A 25,926-nucleotide genomic window follows, 5' to 3' on the forward strand; every position below is an offset into this window, starting at 1 on the left:
TTGTTATCAATTTTTTTATGAAAAGAAGAACTCGCATGGTCCAAGTTCTATTCACTGACACCACATGACTGTGAAGCATCTGTATTTCCCACATCTGAGTCCAACACCATTTCTTCTTCCATATTCAAATTAAAAAGTGTTGATATTACTTGTTGGAATAAATTTTAATATCCTAGATCATCCATATTGAATCATCAAAAAATATATCATATGATAATGCGGAAGCGTACTTGAATTCATAAACATGAATCATACGATCGAAAGAGTTTGGATCTTGTGGTTATTTCGATCTTCTTCAACTAAAGCCTTCTGTATTCCTAGGTGGGTGAACTGCAACTCTTTTGATGGGGAAAGAGTAACAAAGGCGGCTTTGGTATATTGGGGACCGAAACTCTCAAGGTCTATTTATATTTGAGCATGACACCCATTAAACCATTAAGCCCAAATCAAATAGTATCTAAAGCCCAAAAGATAATATATCTAAAATCCAAAAAGATAATTATCTAAGGAACAAAAGATAATATCCGGTTTTATTCTCATTTAATTCCAAATCAAAAGTAATAATGACTTATTCAATTTAGCATTTATAACAATAAATGAGATCACCATTATATAAGTCATTTAATTTAAAATAGCATAATTTATGATTATAATTAATATATGTATTGCCCACAAATAAATTACGAAATTTGTAGAACCTATGCACAATTACTCAAGAGGGGGGGTGAATTGAGTATTGCAACAACAATGAATCTTTTTGCGAAAGTTAAAGACAATATACAAAAGTGTTATTGTACTAGTATTTTTCCAAGAGCTTAACTCAATTGCTAAGCATTTATAAGGAGCTTTTACTTTCCAATAGACACCAACTCAAATAAATTGATCAAGCTTTTCACCAGTCGGACTTAAGCTATTCCTTAAGTACTTACGAAGCTACTTTTCGATCACAATTTATTTGCTCAAAGGTAAAAGACAATAATATTGAAGAGATGAGTTTGGAGAGATGCAAACGCTGTTTAGAGTGGTTCGGCACAATCCTTGTCCTACGTCCACTTTCTTTCTCAATCGCTATTGAGAAGTTCCACTATTGCCAAGCTTCAAGGTGCTCGCGCAAAACCTTTTACAATCCGAGTCCTTAGTTTCTAACACCTCACGGTATATGATCACCACTCGTATACTAACCCACTCCACTTAAAGATACCTTCTCTAAGATTTGCCTTGAGTACTTAGTATACTTCTTTGGTATCCTCACCGACTATAGTGTTTATAACTCTTGACTCAACCTTGGAGATCACACTCCAATTTACAAAGTGTACAAGAAAACAATTCTCAAAGAATTGTTGAGACGAAATGAGTACTCTCTAGAAGAGTGTATGATTACAAGTTTAGCACTATTGAACCAATTGATATTGCTCTCTCAAATTGTGTATTATAACACCTTAAAAAAATGTGTAGAATGAAAGAATATGAACAAGATAGTTTGCAAAATACTCAAGTATATGAAATAAGGCTTCAATCCATCTATTTATAGACTCCCCAAACCTTAGAAACGTTGGGGAGTTAATGGGATGGAGCCTTTTTGTCAAAACTAGCCGTTTTTTATGTTTTTGAATCATTTGCATCGATGCATAACACTTTGCATCGATGCAAATGTGTCTTTGAAGCTGAAATTTGAATTTTCAGCTAGGTTGCATCGATGCAAGATGAGTGTGCATCGATGCAAACCTTAAAGAATGGCTTAAAATCACTTCAAAATACTTAGGATTGATCTCAAACTTGTTGGAGTCAATTCCTATGCTTTTGTACCTTTGAAAACAAGTTTTTAAACCATTTGGCTAGCATCGAATTGCAAGATGTGCATCAAAACATTTTGTGAGTGTGTGTTGAGAGATTTAGCAATTGGTTCTTAACAAGAAGTTACCTAAGTCCTAAGACACTATACTTGTCTTCAAATGTTGTGGACTTGAGTTTCTTGTTGTTGTTGTGTTGCTTTCAACTCTTCATTCCTCAACGTTGAATGTTGGTTGATCTTTCAACATGCTTGTTCATTCAAGTTGTTTGTTAATTTGTCTTTCATATCGTTTGTTGGTTTGTCATTCATCAAAACCTACGAATACAAACTTCGCATACAAGCAACATGATTTACAAAATTAAATAATTTCCTAACATATTATCGATTGATAGTCAAGACAAAAGTAAATATTCATCGCACTGATCTTTGTTGGTAATTTTTGAAACATCGGTTACTCCAATTAAATTCCAATAATTTTTTTCAAACATCATACTCAAATAATAAAAATACACTGAGTACAAATTATAAATAATGTAAAAAATATAAACTAAAATAAAAATAAAATACATAAAAAATAAAGTCAATTGTAATTTCAACAATGTAGGGGTCGTTGTCCTCAATCACAATCCACGTTCCTACTCATCACTCCGTTCTCTAACACTATATATCTTTGACCATGTGTCCTGATATATAATCAATGTATATAATTTAATAAATTTTATATAATAAGTTAATCAAATATTATATTTAAAAATTTAATTTAATAAATATACTAGATAAAAATGACGAATTTAAATCCGAAAATATATAATTTGGATCCAGGTTGAATAGGAGTGAATTGGATCTTGAACACTCTTACAAAGGACTATCCGAAAATATATATCGCTCTCATTAATTATTAAAAAAATAAAGACCGAATCATATAGAATTTGATGAATTGAATTATATATGACCATGGACAATTATTTTAGATATTAGAATATACAAAAAAAATATTATTTATATATTAAAATTAAATCAGTCATCAAGATATTTATGTATAAATAAATATATAATTTAATTTATTTTTAATATATATTTATATTTAAACATATATTTTATATTAGTGACTAACTTTAATGATTGATTTTAGTATATGTATAAAATAATCATAGAATATAACTATGTACCTACATCCTAAGCGGCATATCGTCATCTTTCACCATTTTGCTCTCTATATAAAGGTTCATTATTTTGCATGTCTCTCACATAAATTAAAAGAGAAATCAAAAGTGTCTTTAATTTTAGAGGAAATAAAATTAAACATGAAGATGATGAGTAGTTGCCTTGTGTTTATGTTAGCAATAACGTCGTCATCAGAGGCACAGCTTGATCCCTCGTTTTACAATGAAACATGTCCCAATCTCCATTCAGTTGTGAGTCAAGTCATAGTCAACGCTTCACAAACTGATCCTCGCTTTTTTGCCAACCTCCTCAGCCTTCACTTTCATCAATGTTTTGTTCTTTGTAACTTGTGTAAGTATATATACTTATTAACTTGCGCATAGGGAACACATAATAATGCAACAAATTCATTCTAATAACGGAATACATACATTTAGTTCGTTATTACTTGGTTCTTTATAACTTCATCACTAAAATTTTAATTCATTTTTTCTATAGTTTAAAGTTGTTACGGCCTGGTCCAAACTCACACGGGTTAACCCGACCCGAGTTCCCGCCGGCCCAATAACGCGTCCTTCACCCGATTCGGATACGCGTCCCGTACGGCTCGCACATAGCCGCGGGACAGCGCCCTTGGGGGTATGGGCCTGACTACTGGAGGGGCCCACTACTGACATGTATATAAGGGGGAGACTGCCTCTCCCCCCAAGGTACGTTGCATTTTTTACACCACCTTCTTTCCGCCTGCACATATTCTGACAAGAGCGTCGGAGTGTCTTTGCAGGTGGCACCCCCCCTCTACACGCGAAGTGCTCGGGACCTCGCATACCCGGGACCAGGAAACCACGACCAGACGAGCCTCTTCACCATTCCAAGCGTTGACCCCAGGGTCCCAACCCGAACCGTCCGGTACCCGACTTATCGAACATTGGCGCCGTCTGTGGGGACTCGTCCATGGATTTCGTGCTGGTCCAGACTGGGACAGGTTCTGAGGTAGCGCCTCCCGTGCTCGGGGGAGGCGCCGCCGCGACGGAATCCCGACAACAGCAACGGTCACCCCCGAGGGATGCGACACAGACTCACGAGAGACGCCCCTTCGGGGGGACGGGTGATAACCACGCCAGGATAATGCAAGAACTACGCCACAGAATGCAGGACTTAGAGCGCAGGCTAGCAGAAACAGAGCGCGACCAACGCTCCCCGGAGCGGAGCCCCACCCGTTCCCTTTCAAGGAGCCGCTCGAGGCGCACGCCGAGCCCCCAATACGAATCGGAGAGCACTGGGGGGGCGGGTACGCCCCAGAAGAAGAAGTCGCGACCCCATTATCTACGCCCGACACGAAAGACGGCGCGCGTCGAACAGGGGCGACGAGGAAGCTCACCGCGAGAACAACGAGTCGAGAAGAACTGCCCGAGGACCCGTCATAATAGGAGCGACTCCTTTCCACCACTCCGTACTCGAGGTCCGACTACCGAAACACTTCGACAAGCCGACAGACATGAAGTATGACGGAACGCAAGACCCCCTGGAACACTTGACGGCCTTTGAGGCCAGGATGAACCTAGAAGGGGTGGGAGACGAGGTCAGATGCCGCGCTTTCCCGGTCACCTTAGCGGGCCCGGCAATACGGTGGTTTAACAACCTCCCGCAAGGCTCGGTGACCCAATTTTCCGACATCAGCCACGCCTTCTTGGCTCAGTTCACCACTAGGATTGTCAAAGCCAAACACCCAATTAATTTGCTGGGGGTGACACAAAGACCCAGAGAGCCGACCAGGAAGTACCTGGACCGTTTTAATGACGAGTGCTTGGAAATTGACGGTCTGACGGACTCAGTGGCAAGTTTGTGTTTAACGAACGGACTCTCGAATGAGGACTTCAGGAAACACCTCACCACAAAGCCCGTCTGGACAATGCAAGAGATCCAGTGCGTGGCCAAAGAATACATTAACGACGAGGAAGTCAGCCGGGTTGTGGCTGCCAATAAACGGCAGCCGGCCTATAACCAAGCCCGGCACTTCGAAGCCAGAGAAAGACCAAAGGAACACGCCAGGGACGGCGGCCCGAGTAAACCACCCAAACCGTTCCCCCGAGTTGGGAAGTTCACCAACTACACCCCCCTCACGGCATCGATCACAGAAGTTTACCAACAGATAGCAGAAAAGGGGATACTGGCGAAGCCCCGACCACTGAAGGGCAGGACGGGAGGAAACAAGAACCTCTACTGCGAGTATCACAAGGGTTATGGGCACAAGACCCAAGACTGTTTTGACCTAAAAGACGCCCTCGAGCAAGCTATCAGGGACGGCAAACTCGCCGATTTCGCCCACCTTATAAGGGAACCAAGGAGACGCAACCGAGACCACGACACCGAAGATAGATCCCGATCAACGAGGCGACGATAAGAACCAGAAGGTGACGACCACGGCCTCACGGTGGTAAACGTGGTAACGGCCAGAAATACCGCCCCGAAGTCGAAATCGGCACAGAAAAAAGATGCCAAGGTCCTAGCTATCTCCACCTCACCCGTTAGAAGTCTTAAGGGTCTCCCAACTATCTCTTTCGGCCCGGAGGATCAATGGTTCGACGAGGCGCCGGAAAGTCCGCCCATGGTCATCACGGCTAGGGTCGGAACTGGCCTCGTCAAACGAATCCTGGTAGACACGGGGGCAGACTCAAATATCATGTTCCGGAACGTTTTCGATGCCTTGGGATTGAGAGATTCCGACCTGACGACCCACCAGCACGGTGTGGTAGGGTTAGGTGACCACTTCATCAAGCCGGACAGAATCATCACACTCCCGACCTCTGTGGGACTAGGGCAAAGAAGGAGAACAGTCATGGCATACTTTGTGATATTACGAGATTTGACGGCTTATAACATCATCCTGGGGAGAAAGACCATTAACGACTTGGGGGCAGCTATCAGTACAAAACTACTGGTGATGAAGTTCATCACCGATGACGGATCCGTGGGATCCCTCAGAGGCGACTTGGAAACGGCGGTCGCTTGCGACCACGCCAGCCTTTCTCTCAGAAAGAATCCAAAGAAGCGTCAGGGGTCTTCCTGGCCGACCTGGATGCCAGGGTAGACGACAAACCCAGACCAGAGCCAGAAGGAGACTTGGAAAAGTTCAGAGTCGGCGAGGAGGACGATAAATTCACATTCATAAACAGAAACCTCCCCCACGAGATAAAGGAGCCTTTGATGGAAATGATCAGGGCCAATGCCGACCTCTTTGCCTGGACACCTGCCGACATGCCCGGGATAGATCCCCAGCTCATGTCGCATCACCTGGCCGTAAAGGCAGGAGCCAAACCAGTGGCCCAGAGAAGGAGAAAAATGTCGCAGGAGAGGGCGGAAGAGGTGGCCAAGCAAACGGCCAGCCTCTTAGAAGCGGGATTCATCCGGGAACTGGACTACTCGACTTGGTTGTCGAATGTGGTTCTGGTTAAAAAACACAACGGGAGGTGGAGAATGTGCGTAGACTACTCTGACCTCAACAAGGCTTGTCCCAAGGACTGCTACCCCCTACCTAATATTGATGCACTCGTCGACGCGGCGGCAGGGTACAGATATCTGAGCTTCATGGACGCCTACTCAGGGTACAATCAGATACCGATGCACCGACCTGACGAGGAAAAAACGGCGTTCATAACGCCAGGGGGCATCTACTGTTACAAGGTAATGCCGTTTGGTCTAAAAAATGCCGGAGCCACGTACCAAAGGTTGATGAATAAGATATTCAGCGAACTCATGGGCAAAACAGTAGAAGTCTATGTGGATGACATACTCGCAAAGACCGCACGACCTGACGATCTCCTGAGTGACCTTAACGGTGTTTTCTCGTCCCTACGACAACACGACATGAGGCTTAATCCGCTCAAATGCGCGTTCGCCATGGAGGCCGGAAAGTTCCTGGGCTTCATGATCACTCAAAGAGGAGTGGAAGCCAATCCCGAAAAGTGCCAAGCGGTCCTTCAGATGAAGAGTCCGGGTTGCATCAAAGACGTCCAGAGGCTTGCCGGAAGACTGACAGCTTTATCCCGTTTCCTCGGCGCATCGACAGCAAGAGCCCTACCCTTCTTCAATTTAATGAGAAAGGGAATAACGTTCGAATGGACCCCAGCTTGCGAAGAGGCATTCAACCACTTCAAGGAAATCTCGGCGGCACCACCAGTTCTCGGGAAACCCAGAGCCGGAGAACCGCTCTACCTCTACCTGTCAGTAACCGAGGAAGCGCTTGCCGCGGTCCTCGTCACAGAAGTGGCAAAGACACAACAGCCCGTTTACTTCGTGAGCAAGGCACTCCAGGGACCAGAGCTGAGGTACAGCAAACTGGAAAAACTAGCGCTGGCGCTCCTAGTGTCCTCCCGAAGGTTAAGACAATACTTCCAGAATCACCGTATAGTCGTGAGGACAGATCAGGCGATTCGACAAATACTGCAAAAACCTGACTTGGCTGGTAGGATGATGACCTGGGCCATCGAGCTCTCGCAATATGACCTACAGTATGAGCCCCGACTTGCAATCAAAGCCCAGGCAATGGCAGACTTTTTGGTGGAGGTAACAGGGGATCCTCCCGAAGAAACAGGCACACGGTGGAGGCTTCATGTCGACGGAGCCTCCAACCAAACGTCCGGAGGAGCAGGGGTCATCTTGGAAAGCCCAGCAGGGGTCATCTACGAGCAATCGACCAAATTCAAGTTCCCAGTGTCGAACAACCAAGCAGAATATGAGGCTCTCCTAGGCGGACTAATGCTGGCTCGGGAAGTCGGGGCGACGAGGGTCGAAGTATGCAGCGACTCCCAAGTCGTCACCTCACAGGTAAACGGAAGCTACCAAGCCCGGGACCCCCTCCTCCAAAAATACTTGGAAAAGGTTAAGGAAATGACAAGACAGTTCCAGGAGGTCATCGTCCAGCACGTTCCAAGAGAAAGGAACACACGAGCAGACCTCCTGTCGAAGCTGGCGAGCACAAAGCCAGGATCGGGCAACCGGTCGCTAATCCAGGGCATGATAAAGGAACCAACGGTCGCCCTCCACTTGACGGAGTCGAGCCCCTCATGGCTAGACCCCATCACCAACTTCCTGGAACTCGGCAAGTTACCCGAAGACGAGAAAGCAGCCAAAGCTTTGAGAAGGGAGGCGGCCAGATATGCAATCATACAGGGACAACTATTCAAAAAGGGACTTAGCCAGCCCCTATTGAAGTGTCTACACCCCGACCAAACGGACTACGTGCTCAGGAAAGTCCATGAGGGGTGTTGCGGACACCACATCGGGGGCAAAGCCCTAGCAAGGAAGCTCATCCGAGCAGGATACTACTGGCCGACAATGATGAAGGACTCAAAGGAATTCGTCAGAAAATGCACGAAGTGTCAACAAAACGCCAACTTCCACAAAGCACCGGCCTCCGAGCTAAGCTCGCTAACGACTACACGACCTTTTGCACAATGGGGAGTCGACCTCCTGGGACCTTTCCCGGTCGGCCCAGGACAAGTCAAATACCTCATTGTGGCCATTGACTACTATACCAAATGGATAGAGGCTGAACCGCTAGCCACGATATCGTCCTCCAACTGCCGGAAGTTCATGTGGAGGCAGGTGATAACCCGTTTCGGTATCCCGGAGGTCGTTATCTCAGACAACGGGACCCAGTTCACCGACAAGAAGTTCATGGAATTCCTCTCTGGCTTGGGGATAAAGCAAAAGTTTTCCTCAATAGAACACCCCCAAACAAACGGGCAGGTAGAGGCCGCAAACAAAGTCATCCTTCTTGGCCTAAAGAAACGCCTAGACAGTAAGAAAGGAAACTGGGCTGACGAACTCCCCTCTGTCTTATGGTCCTACCGGACAACCGAGCAAAGTGCCACGGGGGAAACTCCCTTTCGCCTAACATACGGGGTCGACGCGGTAATACCAGTCGAAATCGGCGAACCAAGTCCCCGACTACTACTCGCGGGCATGAGCGAAGCGGTCGAGAAAGACCTGATTGAAGAAACAAGGGAGATGGCCCACCTAACAGAAGCGGCGCTGAAACAAAGAATAGCCCTGCGTTACAACGCAAAAATCCTCAAACGAGACTTCGAGGAAAAGGACCTCGTCTTGCGGCGCAACGACATCGGCGTCCCGACCCCAGGAGAAGGTAAGCTGGCGGCAAATTGGGAAGGTCCCTACAGGGTAAGGGAGGTACTCGGCAAAGGCGCTTACAAACTCGAAAAACTCGACGGCAAGGAAATACCCAGAACATGGAACGCAGGTAACCTAAAGAGGTTCTACTCCTGACCCACCGGCTCACCGACCAGGGAGCCTAACCAGATAGTTGACATTTGCCCTATCTACACGTTAATTCATCTTGTTTAATTACTTGGTCAAATACTTGCCCAACTGATGAGTAATTTTCACTTGTTCAAATTTTTTACTTGATAAAACTTTCTTACTTCACATCTGTTTCACATGACTAAAACCTAAAACGGCACCCCGGGATTGATCACCCCGGAAGCCAGACGGCTCATAGGCCTCAACCAATTCGACGACGACGCGACCAAATCGGTCCAAACTGTTACCAAATGTGAAAACGGCGAGACGGGCACAAGAAATAAGCCCGCCCAGAATAAACGGTAACACGCTAACGGCAACACGACAAAACAGCGAAATAAGTACAAATCACAGCAATCAAACGACGATAACTTATAAAGCGTCAAAATATGGAACGGACAAGTAAATTGTTCAAAACAAACAAAACGACAAAATATCCTAAGTTACAAGACTTCACTTCCTCGGCATATCAACAAATTTTCCGTCCTGGATAGTCTTGAAAACACCAATTGACGACGTCTCGAAATCAGGAGCAGCAATCCTCAGCTGAGCCTTCAGGGCATCTTCGGTCATCAAGATAGCATTCTTCCCTTGCTCCTTGGCCACCTTAAGCTTCTTCTTAAGCTCAGCGGCCTCTGCTTTAGCGGCCTTCGCCTCCGAGACGGCCTGATCCCGCTCCTTTTCCAAGGCGACAACCCGACCCTGAGCGGCGTTCAGTTGACCGTCCAATGTCATCTCACGCTCAAGAAGCCGGGCCACGGTCTCATCGGACGCCTTCAACCTCTCCGCAACAAACGACGACTTCTCCTCAGCAGCACTGAGCTTCCCCCCCCCCATCTCGGACAGCTGACCTTGGAGGAGCTCAACTTGAGCCTTAAAGTCATTGTTCGCCTTAGCAGAGGACTCAAGCTTCCTCCGAAGCGCCTCCGTACCGGATAACTCAAATTCGGCCTTCCGAGCTATCACGGCCCCACGAAGCAAGGTGCGATACATCCACCTCGCCTGCCCGGACAGCTCGGTTTCATGAAAATGCTCTTCTGTCCCGGGTATCAGTTGGGAGTCAATGAATTTGGTAGCATCAAAGTTCCTCTCCATTATGGTAAGGGCCCTTTCCGGGCTGGAAGACATCTTTCGCTTCTTAGGAGTATGGATAAGCTCCACGTCACTGTCCGGATGAGGGGTGAGAGTCACGTGCCCATCAGCGGGCCCTTCATCGCGGGTAGGGGAAGCCTGACCCCCTACGGTCTGTTTTCCCGACGTTTCGGTATCCCGGGTAGGGGAAGCCTGACTCTCTTTCTCCCCTGAAGGACCCTCCGACTTACCGACGTCCTTCTCTTGGGCATTCTCGTCATCACTTGCCCCAAAAAAGGTCTTCATCAGATTCTCAAGACCGGTCACGGTGGCAGACATTTCCACTGTAGCAAACAACAAGCACGATTAGTCGTTAGATCGGAAAGAGAAAAACAACGACTAAGAAACATAGGCAAACAAAGAAGACAACTCACGAATATAGCTCCTGGCGGCCTCCCGCTCACCCATAAGAAGATGTGGGTTCACGGGGTTCTTTTCAAAGATAGCAAGAAGGACGTCAGCTATCTGCCTATCTACAGCCGACAACCTTTTGTACGACACTTTGACGAAAGGATTCGACCCCGCGCCAAAACTCCAGTAAGTCTGGATAAGGCGCTCCCCCTCTAACGACAACCAGAAGGGGTGACGACCCTTGATGGGACGAACCTTGAAATACTTATCCTTAAAACCATGGTAGGAGTCCTCAAAAAGGCTAAAAATCTTCCTACCCTGGGCAGCACGGAAAGAAAGAAACCCTTTCCTCGCCTTCCCCTGTTTGGAGGGGTTGGTAAGGTTGAAATAAAAAAGAAAAACGTCCACCGACGCCGGCAGCTCCAAGTACTCGCAGACCATTTCGAAGCAGCGGATCGAAGCCCAGCTGTTCGGATGAAGCTGAGACGGGGGGACGGATATCCGGTTCAGCAGTGCCATTTGAAACTCGGAGAACGGTATCCGAACGCCAACTTGCGTGAACATGGACTTATAAAACCAGATCCAATCGGGGACGCGAGGAGAGTGAAAATTGAGCTCATAAATACGCTCATGGGGAGCAGGGACAATGGCCTCGTAGTTGGCCTCTTCGTCAGTCCCCCCACACAAGTAGCCGGCTTGCCGGAACTCCGTCAATTCCTCCAAACCCATCTGGTTGGGTGAGCTCCTTATATCATCAGTCACCCAAGCATACGAGTCGTAAGCCGCACCAGATCCGGAAGACCGGGAGACAACGCGAGGCATACCTACAGCGGGGGTACCACTCCGTTAGTCTATGAGGTCGGGAGCCCGAAAAAACTCAGAAACTACGCCTGTTCAACTCAATCATGACCAGACACGGCTAAAAACTACGCCTACCACACAAACCACCCAAAAAACCTATCCTGGAATGGTACCCCTTCCCTAACTCACCTACCCCAACATTGAAAAACCCTTCAACAAAAATAAACTAGCCATGCAACAAACGCAAGCAACAATCGCACAACAACAGGACATAACACAGATACCAAAGGAAAGAAGCCAGAAAATTACCTGGAACGATGAAGGAAACTTGGACTGAAAGTTGAAGCAGGAGGGAGTTCGCACTGGAAGCTTTGGATGTTAGGGAGAGAAGGAGTTGGAAATAGTAAGAGTGGGAGGTGGACAGGGAGAAAACTGTTTAAAAACCACCTCCAAAAGCGCGAAAGGAAGCAGGGGCAAGATAGTCTTTGCGCACAGGTTTTTTCAAATCATTATGAGCATTAAATGCCCAGCGCGGAGAACGAAACGGCAAACAGATGCCACAGCAGATCAAGAGACACGCGCACAAGAGACGCGTCTCTCCCACGACCAGCCGACCCAACGACAACGTACGAACGTAGACATCACGCGCCACCAATGGCCCTCACGGCCATCGCTGATGCGTCGGGGGCACTGTTACGGCCTGGCCCAAACTCACACGGGTTAACCCGACCCGAGTTCCCTCCGGCCCAATAACGCGTCCTCCACCCGATTCGGACACGCGTCCCGTACGGCTCGCACATAGCCGCGGGACAGCGCCCTTGGGGGTATGGGCCTGACCACTGGAAGGGCCCACTACTGACATGTATATAAGGGGGAGACTGGCTCTCCCCCCAAGGTACGTTGCATTTTTTACACCACCTTCTTTCCGCCTGCACATATTCTGACAAGAGCGTCGGAGTGTCTTTGCAGGTGGCACCCCCCCTCTACACGCGAAGTGCTCGGGACCTCGCATACCCGGGACCAGGAAACCACGACCAGACGAGCCTCTTCACCATTCCAAGTGTTGACTCCAGGGTCCCAACCCGAACCGTCCGGTACCCGACTTACCGAACATAAGTTTATAATTAACTTCTTATAATATATAGATAAAGAATTATTGTTAAATCATCTCGATTAATTGTTGCCGTTTAAAAAAAAAATATTCGAATCAAATATCTAACTATTAAAAAAATTCTTTTAAATTAATAAAATTTAACTAAAAATTTCATAAAATCATAGAAACCTGCTGAATAATTAAATCAAATATATATACATAATACAGAACTTAAGTGGCTAAGGTCTTTTTACGCCGTTATTATGAGAGAGTAAATAAATTTTAAAGATATAATTATTTTTATGCATCTTTTTATCAGTCTAAGTGTTTGAGAAAAATAGTATTAGACATTATATTAGAGTTTCATAACTAAAAAGTTTAGAGTTACACTTCTATTTTTATTGAACTTCAAAAGATAAAGAAAATCATTATAAGACAAATAATAAAAAAAAAAGAAACCTATATAAAATTTATGCAAACCCGAACTCAGAAATTATTATATGAACGAACATATTAGAGATATAAATAATCATTCATCTGTCTCCTTTTATCAGTTTAAATTTTTAGAATAAGTAGTCCCATGACAATAAGAATTAAGTTAATTATTATGTTACAACTTATATGATTTTGGCAGGGGTGTGAGGCATCAGTGTTGTAAAACGCCACTGCTAACATGGCGAGCAAGCAAGACGGTAGTCCAAATATCAACTCAATAAGAGATTTCGATGTTGTGAATGAATCAGATCAAAAAGTGGTTGAAAATGCTGGTCCTGGTGTTGTTTCTTGTGCTGGTATTCTTCCCCTTGCGGCTCAAATAATATCTAGTACTCAGGTAATACAGCTAAAAAAAAAAGAAAAATAGTTCTCATAAATTAAAACCAATTAAGCAAGTAGCTGAATTTTAATTTAATTAATTAATATGAATAGTCTGATGGTCCTTCTTGAAACGTTTCACTGAGTAGAATGGATGAATTAAATGCAAGCCAAAGCCTCGCTAATACAAGCCTGCCAAAATTTTCATTCAATGTGACTCAACTTTAATCAACTTTTGCTGCTCAAGCCGTCAACACTACTGATTTAGTTGTACTCTCAGGTATATATCTTAGGAAGAAGATTTTACCGTTAATCTTGATTATAAATTATATACATAATTGAAATAAATGGTTAAAATTTCTGTAACATTAATATTTCTGATATACTTAAAAAAATTTCAATATCTTAACTAATAACATAAATTTTTTTTTAATTATATATATTGACCCTAGCTACTCAATAAATTTAGAATTCAGAAATTAAGTTTTAGGCAAAATAGAAATATCTTTAAATTTTGATTTTTATTATAAAATTATTTCTCTCAAAAATTTAATTTGATAAAAAAAGGTCATAAATATTTATTAGTAGTCAAAATAATTTATTCATACATAAGAAAACATATTAGGTAGGTAACAATTTTATATACTTCTACCTAAAAATTTATAAAACCTTTTAGAAGAAATAGTTTTTAACATACTACCAAAGTATTTATAACTAAGAAATTATAATTTAATCCTTATTGTTTTTATAGAAATATTAAAAAAATCAGCAGAATTTATTATTTTTTGTTATTATTCAATTATTAATTTAATTTTTTTAGTACATCCTTTTAACTTACATCTTAAAAATATTAATAATTAAATACTGGTAAAAAAATAGGACAAATGACCCATATAAACCAAGCATTGGTTAAATTTACACAATTCCACCAAAGTAAAAAATATTGCAAGGTTCTACCAAGAGCACATTTCTATATAGTTCGAATTACACTAATTTAAATTACACATTCATAGTAATTCGAATCACACTGATTCGAACTACATACACTCAAGCACTAATTCAAATCAAGCTGATTCGAATTACACACAGACACAGAAAGAGACACTAATTCGAATGGGCTAGGTTCGAACTACTCAAGTTTTCGTGCTCATAGTAATTCGAAACAGGCTGTTTCGAATTACTCCATGTTTTGCCTATATAAGAAGTTCGAACCAACCTCATTCGAACCACTATTCCAAATCCATACCCCACCAAATTCCAGAGAAAACCCTCTAAAATGACTCCAACAAAGGTTTGAGCAGAATATTTAGCCGATGGGGGATAATCTGGACATACTTTATCGATTGGATGGAGTAGCCCATATAGCTGGTGTCATCAACGAAGAGGTTAGTGCGAACTTGTTCTTTTAAAATAGGAGCGAGTAACTTAATTTTTTTATATATTTATTGTTAGTGGTTTTGATAGTGAATGATGTTAATGGCATTGTTAGTGAATGATTTTAGGGATTTTATTAGTAGTTTTGATAGTAAATGATGTTAGTGATTTTGTTAGGGGTTTTGTTAGTGGTTTAGGGGGTGAATGATGTTAGTGGTTTTGGGGGTGGTTTCGTTAGTGGTTTCGTTAGCGAATGATGCTAGTGGTTATGTTAGTGATTTTGTTAGTAGTTTTGTTACTGGTTTTGTTGGTAGTTTTGTTGGTGATTTTGTTAGTAGTTTTGTTACTGGTTTTATTGGTGGTTTTGTTAGTGATTTTCTTAGTGGTTTTGTTGGTGATTTTGTTAGTGGTTTTATTAGTGGTTTTGTTAGTGAATGATCTTTTGTTAGTGAATTATTAAAGTTGTTTTTTATTTTCTGGAACATTATCTTTGCAGCCCCAGTGATGCATCTCGAGCATCCGACGGCAGCAAGGTATGCGTATGGACGAGAGGTACGTTCCGTACTTGCAGATGGTCGGCTTATACCATCTTGCGAGGCTGAACGAGAGATGGTTCAGACTGGATGAGCCCCTGATCAGTGCGTTCGTTGAGCGCTGGCGTCCGGAGACGCACATGTTCCATATACCGTTCGGAGAGTGCACTATTACACTGCAGAACGTGGCGTACCAGTTAAGACTGCCAATCGATGGACGTTATGTTAGTGGTTGCCTGGCAGATTTCCAGACGTACATCCAGGGTGGTTGGCCAGCTTGGGTGTGGTTCCAGGAGTTGCTGGGTATGTTACCTCCTGCGAACCAAATCCAGAAGTTTGCAGTGAACTGCAGCTGGTTCTAGGAGACCTTCGGAGAGCTCCCTGAGGGAGCCGATGAGCCCACAGTTATGAGGTATGCCCGGGCCTATATCATGATGCTGTTAGGGACTCAGCTATTTGTCGATAAGTCCGGCAACCGCATTCACATTAGGTGGCTCCCATACGTAGCTAGGCTTGAGGACATGGGTGGGTACAGCTGGGGATCAGCTATTCTCTCATGGTTATACCGGTGTATGTGCCGAGTGGCGAACAGACATGTGGTGGAGTTAGCCGGACCGTTACAGCTACTTCAGTCATGAATCTTCTGGCGCTTTCCTAGATTTAGACCCGCTGGATATGATATGTTCAGCTAGCCGTTGGCCTCGAGGTACTGTTAATTTATTCTATCGTCTACTATTATTTTATGATATCTACGTTTATACTATTATATTAGTTGGTGATATTTTCATTTCGTGATAACATGGGAGTGGGTTGCAAGTGGTCTGGTCACAATCCTACAGCGAGCGAGAAGGGACCTCGAGTGCAGATGTGGAGGCTCATGATAGACCTCTTACAGGCTGGGGATGTAAGTATTTGAACCATTCCTTCTGATTTAATTTCTCTTTCGGATTAGCAAGTGATCTTGGCTAAACACTGATGCTATGTTTTCACAGTTTATTTGGATGCGGTACAGCTCTCCGGACGTTCTTCAGGTTGTGCATCTGGAGATATTGGAGCCTCGGCATATGACGTTATGGAGATGTGTGACGGCCCTGATATATTTTGCCGTCATAGAGTGGCACTAGATAGATCGGGTGCTACCGTAGTTTGGTGGAGTACAGCCTCAACCCCAGCCCGCCCTCGACATCGACTTCTTGATGTCCAAGGATGGCAGAGGTGGTGATCGTTGGTTCCCGTACAGCTTGCAGTTCTGGCATCTTCATTGGGAGAGCCGGGCAGATCATGTGCTCCGGTTTGATGTTGTGCCAGACCTAGGTCCGTCACATGGTGGGAACATCCAAAAAAGCCGGTGAAAATAGGCTTGCAAACTGTCCACATGTCCCTCCATTAGAACAATACTCGTCCTCAGCACTGCAACACTACCAGGCATCGTCAGCTGCACTCCCAAGACCCACTGTGGCAGCTCGTTGTATGACTCATCTCAATCTCCGTAAATATGGGCGATAGCCTTCTGCTTGGCCAACCAGACCCTCTTATAAGTCGGCCTGAACCCAAAGTGTGCCTCCGTCGCATTCAGCAGTACCTTGATGCACACGGATGCATCAGCTCTAACCATCTGCAAGATGAAGGCCGAGATCACATGATAATCAAGACTCCTGTGATCGCTCGAGATCGACGTCGCGAGACAAGTATGAGGTCCATTGTACCATTTTACCTCCCAAATACCCTTGCGTTGCCGGAGACTTAGCCTAATAAACCATGTGCACCCGTTTCCAAACTCAGAACACTTCCCTACGTACCGGCGATAATCGGACTCCACCACTTTATACTGTACCCCGCGTCGGATGCTATACGTCTTCACGCTTAACACAACCTCCTCTTTATCCTGAAACTGCTAACCAACCTGAAACTCTGTAAGACCCCCAGTTCCCTGGGTATCTCTAGCACCAAATCCAGTGGGTTCCGCAGGAACCCCCTTCTGTCTCATGGCATCCAAGTCCAATGAAAAAAGTGCGGAGGGTACTGCTGAGTCCCAGAGCTAGAACCACCACCAGCCCCAGCTGGGTTACTCGCTGCAATGTCATCGCCACTGTCATCAGCAATGCGGTCAGGCTCCACATCATCATCCAGCAATGCATCACCGATCCCAGCCGGTGTCCCATACTGCAAAGAAATCGGCACCCTCTCTACGATACCAACCTCTCCGCCACCACTGCAGTTGAGATCAACGACGAACGACGGGGACGCCATATGCTCCTCCCTAGGTGCATTCACGAGAACGGACGAACATGTACCAACGGGTCTCAAGCTTGAACCAGCTACGGTGCCTAGAGTTTGGGTATTCCAGTTCGAACCTCCCAAGCTAGATACAACATCAACCAACTTTACCAACACCTCAGGTGTCCTGACCTCGAAAAACTGGCGACGACAATAGAACAGGACCTGCAAATCCTCGTCACTCCCTATAACGAAAGAATCGTACTTCATGTCATCTCTAAGCACTAAGATCGGAATGCGGTAGAATAGCTTCTGAACACGTTTCACGCCTTGTAGCCCAAGTTTCTGTATTATAAAATTCAAGAAGCCATCGAATTTTGTCGTTGGTCTCATAAAAATACTCAGAGGATCTTTATCAGTAAACTTCACACCGGAGCGTGTCTTTCTCTTAATTGACCCTCTATAATGCACCAACACTACAAAGCTCTCCTCACTATCCATTTAGTCTCACTCAAATGAACTCAATTCACGTTCGCACCATATTTATACACGTTTTGGGCTTCTTAATTCGAAACAGTCCAATTCGAATTATATACACATAATTTGAATCAGATACATTCGAACTATAATCAGAATTTCTCACCATGTAATTTGAATCAGATAGATTTGAACTCCCCATGACTAATTTGAATCGAGGTAATTCGAACTTCTCCTTACATGGTTCGAATAAGTTGGATTCGAACTATTCACACTGCAAACTCCCTCACTAATTCGAACATGGTTGATTCGAATTACTAAGTTTTTTAGTTCGAAAGGGTTTGATTCAAATTATATAGAGACATGTTTTTGGTTGATCCATGTCTCATTTTTCTGTTTGGCTTAATCACGTAAATTCTCATGCAAGCTGGCTTAATACTGCCATTTGCCCCAAAAAATAAATTCTGCTAGGTATTTAGAATTCGTCTTGTTTTTATTTTTCTAAATAGAATAGTCGCTTCAAGAATATATATATATATATATATATATATATATATATATATATATATAATTTCCGAGTGAAATAACATCTTAGACATAAAATCAACTAATCTAAGACAAATTTTGTTTTTTTCAGGTGCTCATACAATTGGAAGAGGTCATTATTGCTCTCACTTTGGTGACCGATTAGATAATTTCAACAACACCGGCCAAGCCGATCCAACTCTCAACAAAACTTATTTAGAAACATTGAAACTAAATTGCAGCAACGATACCAATAATCCGGTAACATCACGAATTTGGACACAACAACTTTGACAACAACTACTACCAGAATCTTCAAAACCATGAGGTTCCAAAGTGACCAAGTATTGTTCTCAACAACATACCGTTAGCATTGTAAATGGTTTCATTAATGACGAGAACGCTTTCTTTGAAGCCTTCGTCTATGATCAAAATGGGTAACATTAGTGTGTTAACTGGGTGTCAAGGTGAAATTAGAAAGCAATGTGACGTTGTGAACCCATCTTCTGTTGGTATGGTCACTGTTATCTCCCAAGAAGAAGAACAACAAGAATCCTCTCAAGAAATCAGTATGGTTAGCTCCATTTAAATTTAATATATATATATATATATATATATGGAAATTAAATGATATGATGTGTGGAAGTGTCGCTAATAAAGTGCTGCTATATGGATTCATTTTAATTTCTTGTATGTATGCTTTGCTTGTTTTAGAATGTCGCCTTTAGTTTCCTTGTCTTGTAAAATGTTAATAATCATGTAATATTTAGTTATAATAAACTTCTCCCTTTCTATCTCATTTTCTTTGCGACAAATGTTAAAATATACTTTTACTTAACAATTTAAATTTTTTAAAAAAATAATTTTTTAGAATTTTAATAATCGAAAGAGAATATTATAAAAATTTTCATTAGTAATTATATTAAATAAAAAATTTTACTACAAGAGACACGCCGATTAGCGGCGGTTTTTTAGGAATTTGTGGCGGTTTTTAACCGCCGCGAAATGAAATTCCAGCGGTTCCACAAGCGTTGCCTATTAAGGGGTGGAGATTTGATTTTGCGGCGGCTTTGAAAAAACCGCTGGCACAACCGCCTCTATTTTGATAAGTGGATTTAAAAAAAATCTGCAGCAGTTTTAAAACCGCCGCAGATTTGGGTGGTTTTTTAAAAATTGCGACGGTTTTGAACCGCCGCAATTATCATACATGAGCTAAAAAAAAGAGACACCAATTATAAGTGATATTATTTAAAAAGGGTGTAGATTCAAATTGTAAAAATTTTTTAAGAGCCATTTTTTTTGTTTGTAAATAAAAAAAAACACTTAATCAATTAAATGTAGAATTGTAGCTATCAACACATACAAAGAAAATGTAAATGGCTTGCTAGCATAACCTTTCCTTTAGGTTCTTCAAGAACAAATTCAGAGCAATCATGACTATAGTTATCAATGGCCCCATAATAGCTCCCTACAAAATAACACACTCCTTCAATCAATCTAACAATGTCATGGAATACAAAAAAAGTCTATCTATACAAGTTGACATATAGATTAAACCAAACATGATCAGAATGATGCCTTCAGAACTTTCAGAAGTTAGAATCTCTTGGGAATTCGGCATTTTATACCGGAAATTATTAGCAAGGCGATACATCACATTGCCTCTCCAAAAATCAAAATTGAAAGGAAAAAAGAGTAATGATACACCCTTCCAATCGCCTTCTTAAATATCCTCCTAATTCCTAAATAAGGTTTAAAAACAGAAAAACCAATATGCCAAAATTAAAAAAAGCAACCACATTTTTTTAATCATGGTTACATGAACTATTCATTGGACCCTAAATGTTTGGCATATTATATCTTAAAGTTGTTAACAAAAGCATAGTCTACAGAAGTCCACATCACAGTAGCCAATTCCAAAGCTCAAAAAAATAAACATGACAATATCAAGTTATGCAGTTAGGCTAGTCTTCAAGTCTAAAACAAAAATCTTCCAAATGAAATAAGTTACTATAAAATGCTTAAATTACTAGTACTTGATAATTTTGTTAAATTCTGAAACAATATTATATTCAATTTTCAATGACGAATATAATAAATAGTGTTGGATGATTCTTATAATTAGAAATCACAATTTGATCTATTTTATGTAGAAGATGACTCAAAAGTCAACATATATTGGCTCTTAGGTGCATGCAAAAAATAAATTGTTAATTCATATGTGAAGTGGTGAATAAATTTGTACACACAACAATACAAACAATCACATTTCTCAATCACTGAATCAAATATTCTGCAGAATTTATTAATTTGCTATCTTCTTACCTTCTTGTTAAGTTTTCTTGGTATTATAGAGCTGAGGTCACGATTCCATTGCAGCTCTCGTTCCTTTCCATAAGGAAAAAAGAAAATAAAAAAAAATAAGTAAGCCAAATATACTAAAATAGTATCTAATAAATTCAAAAACACCAAGCTAAAGGCGGCACCCTCTACATAGTATTTTGAGGAAAAGAAATTACATAGAACATATTTAGACATCAGACAAAACCAATTAAGATATATAAAAGACACAATTAACACATAAAAACTTGGAATTGGACTGCAGAAATGGGTAACACAACACTGACAAAACACGTTCATTGTCCATTAAGCCAGATGCTCACAATTTTAATTTTCAAATGGGTTCATACTAGCTATCATACTGTGCATGGGGTTGTCTGATTTTACAATGGGAGAAGAAACTTCAGCAGAGAAAAAAATAATCATAGAAGATCTCATACCAACTGTTCTGACTTCCTAGTCAGTGACAAGTCAAGATTACTCAACCTGTAGATGCCTCTAAGTATATGAATATAAGCTCGTTTTGTCACTATCTCACACAAACATACATGAACATGCACAATCATTTTCTGAGACTTCTTATTCTAGGTACTCACTTAAACATCAGAGCTAGATCAAGGAGTCAATCTCTTGATTGCATTTACCCATGATTTTCTAGACATAACCAAATTTGTCAATCACTTGATTACATTCACCCCATGATCACCTAGACATAACCAAATTCTGTCAATCTCTTCATTACTGCTATCAAGCCAAGAATATAGTACCTTGCCATAACTGATTAAGGGATTAACTATCAAAGCCCTATCTTCCCCGAACCCAAATAGAACGACTGGTAGCTAGCAACTATATTTAATAATTTTAACAGAAACCAATTTCAAACATATAATTGCCTACAGAGATTTCAAGAAAAATACAATGACAACATGGTTATTAAGCTCTCAGTTACTAAAAAAAATAAGATAAAATCTAAAGCTCATAAAATCCATAAAAACAAGGGAATTCCAAAAACTAAAAAGATAGAACCACCATATTTGAGGAATCATTATTATCATCCTCACTCATATTTTGGTCCTTTCTCACAAATTAATAATCTTTTACTAAATCAACATCAATTACTGCATTTAGTGAGAAAAAAATTAATAAGTATTTCATCAAACACTTGGAGTGCTTAAGAATTTGAAACAATTCAATTAAGAGAAACTAAAACTCATTAAATATTGTTATATCAAAGAGCAAATCAATCAGAATATCAGAATAAAAAACAAATAAATGAATAGAAAGGGAAGGAGAAAAGATAAAATTCAAGTCAAAAGCAAGGTGATATACTCTGTCGGAGTATATATACTCAAAGGACCAAAAAGAAAAGTTGACTACTCTAGCACTAACTAAAAACAGAATTCTTAACTAACTTGCTATAACTCTAACTAACTTTGACTCTTTCATCTCTCTTTAACAGCTCGAAATGGAACCTCAACTATTCTAATCTTGACATTATAATGATTGAAATATAATGATATTCAAGCATTGCATTGTGTTGGCCTTATTATATTAAATGTATAATATGATGGCTAAATAGCAATGACATATATACATAACATAAATAGAGCTATGATGAGGGAGTTGGGGGTTAAAAAGAGATTGGCATTAAAGTTTCATGAAAGCCGTAAGGAATTTTGCAGGGCAATGTAATCTTGGCAATTGCCTCACCACTTAACTTCTTTCTTTCAATTATATGAACCTGTATTCATGCATGCAATTATAATAATTATTATTATTCTACATATACATGGCATGGAACATAATTAAGAAGTAGTTCCTACTTGTGATAAGTTAGTGTCTTCATGGTGAACAAAAGCAATGATCCAACCATCATCTTCTTCTTCTTCCTTTTCAATACCCTCTTCTTCTTTAGGGACAAAGGCGAGTCCAGTGCAGAACACATTGCTGTTTTCAAATGCATGATATTCCATTCTTATAATCTTTTCCTAATTTTATTTACACATTATTCAATTTTGTAATTCATCAAATTAAACAATACTCAATGCATATATGATTATTAATTGTACCTCAGATTATAGTTATTTTTCAAAGTATAACTTAGCTAGACTTCCGTATTTTAACATATCTAACAACTCAAACACACAAATCCAGGATTATTAAACACAAAAACTAAGCTTCAGTAATTTATAAATAAATAAATAGATACCTACAGCAAAGTTTGCATTGGGATCCACCACTTGGGTGTACGCGTATTTATTCATAACTCCTATAAAATTTTCATTGAGCACAGAAAAATTCATGAAATATAACCATACATCAACTCTCCCTTCTTTATAACCTCTTATAAAATAATTTTAATATCATCGTCTGAACTACAAGACTCAGTACATTCTTTTGAACATGCTAACATTCACTGAACAGGATTTCCAAAGATGAATGCATAGTGCTAAGCCTATTAATTGGTTCCATTGATTTCCTTTAAGAATGCTAAACGGTGAAGAGTAGTCACTATTTCCTTATACTCTGTGCTTCCTTACTTACACTTTAGACCCCGCAATGCAGATTTCTATATTCTTGAAAACTGACATGGATGGACCTAAGTCAATTATATCTTTGCTAGTAAACTCAAAACATTGAGCTAGAATGTGTTGCAATGATAACTACTATTATTGAAACTGGCATCTAGCTCTTGCTTAATGTAACAAAATTCTCTTTTCAGCTAACAATTTTAATACAAAAAAAAATACGTAGAAACAAAAAATATAACTCTAATTCAAAGTTTAAATTAGGAATCTCAAATTTGACACACTTCAAAAAGCTTTCCATACACAGAATCTAACACCACCACTATGTATACACATAATCTAACAACAACACCATGTTAGATGATGTAGATAGAAACTTTGTTTTTTTTTTCTTGATTCTGTATAGTTATACAATTGGGGCAAAATTGGGAGCAACAAAATTAGGGCAGAATTGAATTGGGGAAAAAGAAGAAAGGGGAAGAACGAACCATAGAGAGGGGAGAGGGAGCGATTGAGCAGCACACAACAGCAGGGTGGGAAGGGTGCCGACGATGACACCAGGACGGACGGACGCCGGCGACTACACGGACGTACACCTCGGATTGAGGAGACTTGGACGACCGCTTTAACTTTCCTTTCGCGCGACTGAGCTAGACAGCGTAGGGAGCACACGAATGACGAAGAAGAACGACAACACGGACAAAGTTGTTGGAACTGACGGAGGGAATGAGTTACGGTTGCAGTGTATCTTAGAGAAGGTGATTGGCGTCTTTCTTTCCCTAGGGTTCGAACGAAAAGTGAAAGAATGACGTCTTCTGTTTTTTGCCAAAAATTTTATTAAACAGTTCAAAAATATGTTCTTTGAGGCAGTTGGGAGATAAAAACGCCACTGATTTCATCAGTCAGCAACGCTTCAGGTGCACACTCCCATCACCGCTGCTATTCCGTTAATTGGCGGCAGTTCCAGAAACAGCTGGTAATTCGCGGCCACCATTTGCCGTGTATCTTGTAGTGATTAAACTAATAGAGTTAACTTAATACGAGGAATTTAGTATAATTAATCTATTTATCTAAAATAATATTTTTTTATTTTTTAAACTGTTATATTATTATTATTATCATTATTATTATTATTATTATTATTATTATTATTCAATCAATTAAAAACAATAGGATATCCATGATTTAAAAAAAAAAAAAAACATATACACAGCAACATATGATATCAACTTTATATTGAATATAATCAGGTTGTGAGATTTTATATCTGCACTTGATTATTTTCTTTTTTTTTCCTTTTTTGTGGGTTTACTAATTTTTCTAGTACATTGCTGTGAGTCAAAATATAGGAGCTTAAAATTGGGCATTATTTGGTTTGATCTGATGAGAATATGAGATCATCATATCAATGGAGTAGAGAATACGTGCAACAGAGTGAGAGGATTAGGGATTTTGTAACATCATAGATAGCAAAGTCTAAAAGAATATGTGCAACAGCAAAAGTCTAAAAATTAGGTTGGGATATCCTAACTAAAACTTTGAGAAAATCTGTAATAAATTAAAATATTATGTGACCCTCATTTGGTTATGCATGTGTTTCTAGATATTCTTCATACAAACAAAAGTAATTTAGCTGTCAAATTAAATTAAAGTTTGTTAGATGTATGAACTAAACATTATACCTCATCACTTAAGGTAGAGTAAAGGAAAAATAATAATAATAAAAAAAACCAGAAAAAATGCAAGAAAATAGATTTCAAATGTAATATTAATATTTCTTAATGGCACCCAGCCACGCAACCACCTCTATATTTATGTTGATGATTTCAGATGTAGAAATTACTCTATTTTCAAACACAGTTATACGAAATAAAAAATACTCGCACGATGATATTTTTATATGAAGATGATATTATGAACCTTTAGATAATTAGTCAAACATGTTTAGTGTATGTTTGGGCGCCATTATTTTGTTAAAAAAAAATCTTTTTTCAATGAAAAAAGATCTTTTTTTTATTTTTTAACGTGTTTAGCAAATTTTTAGTAGTAAAAGTAAAAGCACTAGTAAAATAAAAAAAATATCTTTTTTGAGAAGCTGTAATTTACATCTTTTTAAAAAAAAATTCTTAAAAAAAAGATATTTTTCATGTAATAAATAAACAAAAAAGTACTTTTATATTGTTATACCCAAATATAATTGATTGATAAAAAGACCTTTTTACATGAGATATTCAAACATAAAATTATTTTTACTTCTCTATAAGATCTTTTAAAAAAAGATAACTCAAAAAAAGATCTTTTCTTAAAAGCTCACTCAAACAAGCCCTTAATCAAATATATTAATTTATCTAATGATTCACAATACTATCTTCATGTGAAGATGTCATCACCGTACTAAATAAGTCTTTATTTATTCTTGCCAAGAAGTCGTCAGACAAACACGACCAACGAGTGGGGTTCGTGCTT

The 25,926-nt window shown here is 40.6% G+C and overlaps 1 pseudogene; it reads left to right on the top strand.

Moving 5' to 3' along the window:
* Positions 1 to 3,096: 3,096 nt before the first annotated feature.
* LOC148566637 (peroxidase E5-like) lies at positions 3,097 to 19,181 on the top strand (annotated as a pseudogene).
* Positions 19,182 to 25,926: the final 6,745 nt, after the last annotated feature.

This window comes from Arachis ipaensis, chromosome B4 (assembly GCF_059453495.1).
Source record: "Arachis ipaensis isolate K30076 ecotype BB chromosome B4, ASM5945349v1, whole genome shotgun sequence".
In the NCBI taxonomy this organism is placed as follows: domain Eukaryota; kingdom Viridiplantae; phylum Streptophyta; class Magnoliopsida; order Fabales; family Fabaceae; genus Arachis; species Arachis ipaensis.